Source organism: Podarcis vaucheri, assembly GCF_965113315.1.
Source record: "Podarcis vaucheri genome assembly, chromosome: 13".
NCBI classification, from domain to species: domain Eukaryota; kingdom Metazoa; phylum Chordata; class Lepidosauria; order Squamata; family Lacertidae; genus Podarcis; species Podarcis vaucheri.
The window spans coordinates 34,761,945-34,767,381 of record NC_138751.1 but is presented as its reverse complement, the minus strand read 5'-3'; the positions used below and the strand labels follow the sequence as shown (position 1 = coordinate 34,767,381).

Here is a 5,437-nt window from a genome sequence, read left to right as displayed (position 1 = left end):
ACATTAAGATGTCAAATGGATAGGGTTTTATCTAGAAGTTAGATCGTAAAAATCGCCCAGACCTCAGCCAGATACCCCTCACTGGCTCTCAAAAGTCACGTGAGGTCCATAAAGTTAGTTTTATGGTTTTGGGGAGTTGACAATGTACAATATATTTCACATTCTCCAGAATGTTAAGTGACATTTTAACTGCCTGCTTTGGCTTGGAGAGGGGCAGGAATGGGAGATCACTTTTCCAGGCTAGATAAAGGCTTCTCCATTGCTGGAATAGGAAGCATTGATGGTTCAGTGTTTACTCCAGAGGACTTAGAAACTGCTAAGCTTAAAGTAAGTTTCTCTTGAAATACTATCTGGTTAAATGACTTTTAAAAGGCTAGATTGCTAGAGATTGGGCGGGGGGGCGGGGGGAGGGATTCCTGTCTCTCTTTCCAGCTTGCTTCTGTACAGTCTTAGCTAAATGAATGTTAAGGCCCCAGTACTCCCTTGGAGTGGCCCACGTTATGTATGTATGTATGTATGTATGTATGTATGTATGTATGTATATAGGCATATGGTTAGCAGAAGAAGAGGAAATAAGATGAAGCGTTCCATCTCGATGAATGGCGATGTCACTGCGGAGTGCTCCAAGGATTTTGCTCGAGGGAGAGAGGGGATTATGTATGACAACTTCGCTGAGGTCCTTGGTAGCTCTTGTAAAGCACTTTGCGGGTGTATTCAGGTATTGGGCGTGTATTGATGTCCAGGTCTTAAGCACACTTACTTAGAAGTGATTCCTATCAGAATCAGTAGGATTGATTTCGACGGCTTGCTTTCAACAGAGGCTGTTCTGTCTGCGTGTGTCTGTGTGTCCTGTGTGTGCGCACGCTGGGAAAGCAAAATGTAGACTTTGAGAGACAACATTGCTTTTTAACCGTGTGTGTGTGTGTGTGTGTGTGTGTGTGTATTACTGAATAACTTACCGTCAGAACATTGGACGTTCACAATTTACCTCCCCCTCCCCATTCTTCAGTATTTCTGTCGTTCGGGACATTTCCTTTAGCCTCCCAACCCCCCACCCCATTTTAAAAGGTATCTTCCTTCGCTTCCTCGGTATATTTGTAATTTTCCACATGTTGCTGCTAACCATGGCCTGGGAAGTTCTCCTGCGCAAGCCTGGTGGAAATGAAGATCAAAGAGCATGTACTTTTCCGTGGATAGTGTCCTATGTGGTGCGTCCCCGTGTCTTGTGCAACTCTCTGCTATGCATATTTCCCCCCCCCCCGGAAGTAAGCACCGTGAATCAAGTGGGGCTTACTTCCAAGTCAATGTGTCCAGGCTAGTTGCTTGGCTGATATAAAGGTGGAAGAGACTAAAGTTTGTTAAATGGGGCAGGTTTCCATCTCGCCCACTTATGGAATCTTCTCTGTCCGAAGCAAGGCGCCTTTGGAAAAGGGAAATGAGTTTTTTGGAGGGAGGGGAGAGATACTGCTCCATGCCCTATAAATGTTTGAAACTTCCCGTTTCTTCCGTCCAAATAGGAAAGGTTCATCATAAAGGTAGCAGAGGCTTTCCAGACGGGGCCTAATCCAGATACTGATCAATGAACGTAAAAAATCCTCTTGTCTTGAGGATGCTTTCAGCATAAACATCCAGCACTTGACCTAAAGCTGTTTGACTCTGGACTTTAACGCGATTATGCCAAAGAGCTTTAGAAACTTCTATTTACTCTTGTTGTTGGATCAGCCAAATGAAATATTTTAAAACACAGGGAGGGAGTGGGACAAACCTTGTTTGAGTTTTGAAGCCTGCTTGCTTCTTACGTTCAGGAATAAGGGGCTGTATAGGATCTTAGATAAGAGGGAGCCTCAGGGCTTCAAAATGACAGCTGCATTCCATAGACTTCAATGGTATATGCAGTCGTCTCCTATGCAAACCTATGCACACTTATATCTGAGGTATATCCCACTGTGCTTTGTGGGCTTACCTCCGAATAAAGTAGCCCAGAACTGAAATGTAAATTGTGTGTTGGCGTTTAAAAACAAACAAACCACAAACTCATTTGGACTGATGAAATGAGATGTTGACTCTGCTGCAACCTCGCTACCAGCCCTTCTTCTTTATGCTACCTCGCTCCTCTTCGTTTTAATGGAAATTACTAGTAAATCAGAGATTCAAAGAGGCCTTGCTCTTCCATAAGCAGAACAGTTTCTAGCTGATTTGTAGGCATTGTGGGTTTTGGGGTGTTGTGTGGTTTTTTTCATATTTCTGCACCCGCTTTCAAAAATGAGCTGGTGCGAAGGAACCATTTTCCAACCTGAATTATCTCTCACAAGTTCCATTTAAATGAATGGGGCCTAGGCAAGAGCACTATTCATTGAAATAGACTTTAAGTAAGTAACCCTGCTGAATGAGCTCTGGCGGTTTTGTGGGTTGAGGAATATTTTCCAAGTGTTATTCTCCCCCTTTCCTCCCTCCCCCCTCCATTGCTTGAAGCTAGGATCTTTAGGGCTGTGTAACATTTGGTAGACACATGTCTTTCGGTGCAGGATAAAAGGGACCACTTTTGCTGCTTCTCCCTTCCTATCACATTTAGACCATCCTTCCTACTGTTTCTGAAGACTGTCCCCTATTGACTCTGTGCCCTTCTCTGAGAATAGGATCTGAGAACACACTTGACTGCAGTTGTGCAATGTGCCTGGTGATGGTAGCTTGCTGGCTTGAATGGGGAAAGACCATATTCTCTAAAACCTTACTCCGAATGTCTCTCAGTACATAATACAGTACACCTTTGTTCTTCTGAAAAAACCCTTTGGAGTTATGACCCACCTATCCTTAAGCACATCCTGCTCCCATGTAATTCAACTGAAGAGTTAGGCAGTTGCTTAAATATATTCCATTGAATTAAATGGAACTTTAGCCTTGAGTGGATCGTGCTCTTGAACTCGAAACAAATGATTCAGACTTTAGGGGCTGCCACAAGCCAGCTTTCACACGCATGCACACCTGTAAAATAGATAGATACATCTCCACAGAATGAGAGAGAAAAGAATGCTACCCGTTTAGGTTAGAGTTCGCAGGCTGTGCGCCAGTCATGCACTCTTATCTGTTCTGTGAGATACTGCGGTCTCATCGAATCTGTATCTGGTCTCAGGAAGGACGCCGACGTTTGGTATGGGCGCTCATACACATATATGAACGACATTGCTTTCCTTCCCATCCAATTTATTGGCACTGGGACACTGGGCAGCAATCTAGACTATGGGCACGGAGTGAAGGAGTAATACCTATGTATGGGAAGAATGGAGATCTCTGGTTTCCAGGGTCGGAAAACAGAGGACCTTATTGCTAAGGAAATTTCCACCACCCATCCGTGAGTTTCTCCATTCCACAAACCTCCCTTTCTTCCTATCCAGTCCACACTTCTCTCTTTGCATGTTTGTGATTCATCTGCCTGTACGATTAATCCCCACGCCTATGCACCTACCTACATACATTTCTCACTTGCGTATTGAGGCATATGTGGAAGGAAGGCTTGCGATCCTATGCAGGCTGACACGGCAGTCTTAACCAAGCCTGAGTAAAGTCCTATTGCACTCAAATTCAATACGTAAGTGGGGTTAGGTAAGTTGGGGGAGTATGCTCTTTGCAACTCAGTGTGCCATACTTCCGAGGAAACATGACTAGGATTACGCTGCAGGACTGCTATCCCACACAGCCAAGGCAAGAAGGGCATCCTATCAGGATGATACCTGCGGTGTCTCAAGAGAACCAGGTCCAGCGTCCCATCCCTAGCACCTCGTTTGATCCTGGCCGTTGTGTTTGTTGGGCTGATTCCATCCGGTTCCATTTTAATGGGAAGGGCATTCCGTGCGTCGAAAGAAAGACGGCACAAGGGAGGCCACACCTTCATAAAGGTGACCGGTGGGTGTTTCCCTTGCTTCTGTCCTGCCCAAAACATCTAAAGAAGGGAAAGTAGAAACATCTCATAATCTGTTAAGCCTGGCCACCGATCCGCAGTCCTAAACCAGACCTCCCTCCCCCGCGCCCCTCTTAAATCCTTTCCGCAAGCGAGAACTGTCCCAACAGAGGAGGCAACATTCTTTAGGTTTTCTGTGCATATTCTCTGTTCATCTGCATTCAGAGTTATGTCAAAAGTTCCCTTCTATAACTCACTTTTCTTCTCCTGGTGTCTTTTCCAAAGTTGCTTTCCTTTCTCCACAGACGCCAGTGTTTATTATGGCCAGTGGGAGTTTATAGTAAGGAAAAGTAGAAATTCCTCTCTTATCTTTTTCTTCCTATTCTTGTTCCTTGTTCTTAGTTTGTTTGCTTTTCCCTGCAACGGCTTGAGAAAGTCTTCATGGGAGAGTAAACAGGAAGGCAATTCTTCCTAGATACAGGAGGGTTTCACCAGAAAATACTGCTCACCCTCAATTGCCTATCGTGTTTGTTTGTTTATTATTATTATTATTATTATTATTATTATTATTATTATTATTATTATTATTATTTGCAGTAGTGAAATTTAATTATATACAATGTAAACAGGAAACACTCGTCGTATATCATATCTTGCAGATAATATCATATTCTATACAATTCTATACAATGGAGTTTGTATTATTATTATTATTATTAATATTTTCTCTTCACGAATTCTGCAAATCCGAATTTTATTTGCTCTTTTGAAGTTTCTCCCTGCATTTTTTCCCTCTTTTCATGATATCACGCAGTGGAGAAGTTGCTACTACTGAACAAGATTCAGGGGTGGGTAGTAGTAGGAGTCGAAAATCGTCCATTCCAAACAGAAGGAAGTGAAAATTAAGACACATTGGTTTCAATAATATTGGTTAGGTACAGTGTCCGGTGGTATTTAGGACTGTGGCTTTTCTTTTCTTTTCTTTCTTTTTTGTACACCTCTGCTAGTAAAGTTATTGTAACAGTGATGGTGAATTTCAGGAGTAGTGGTACTCTGCTTACTGTGATTAGCAGTTGTAAATAATAAACTGCACACACATACACATCCTCCCTGCCCCTCCCCCAAAGATCCCAGATTCCCAAAACAGAAGTGGGCCTTTTATGCATCCTGTTCGAATCTTTCCCAATTAATCTTTCCAGTCTATCCTCACAAATTGTGAAGGGGGGGGTGTTGGGGAGGAGGAGACAATCTGCTCCAGACCAGCCAATATACACCTCTCTAAGTAGTACGTTTGTCAGGCGACAATAGTTGACTTCTTGACCACAAAAGGTCAGATCCAATGTTCTTTGAAGTCAATGGATAAACTCCCCTTGAACTCTGTTGGCCTCATGATAACCAGTCCACCCTATTCATTGCAGGCGCATGTGTGTGTATAAACCATTGTATGAATACCCCCTTTCACACACACACACACACGACCTTATAGCCATCTACTCACTATGCATGAGGATAACCTGCACAGATATTTATATAGATAGCTAA

At 43.3% G+C, this 5,437-nt stretch overlaps 1 protein-coding gene across 3 annotated transcripts in view; it reads left to right on the top strand.

Annotated features, from left to right (window-relative positions):
- The window catches only part of HOXB3 (homeobox B3), an 88,317-nt gene that overhangs the window by 20,789 nt on the left and 62,091 nt on the right, over window positions 1–5,437 (top strand). Inside the window, exon 1 of one of the 3 annotated variants that reach the window (XM_082197342.1) lies at window positions 214–327. The exons of the other annotated variants lie outside the window; for them this stretch is intronic. The gene's annotated coding sequence lies outside the window, so the exon portion shown is untranslated. Of the gene's footprint in view, window positions 1–213; window positions 328–5,437 lie in introns of those variants that run through there. 3 annotated transcript variants of the gene reach the window in all.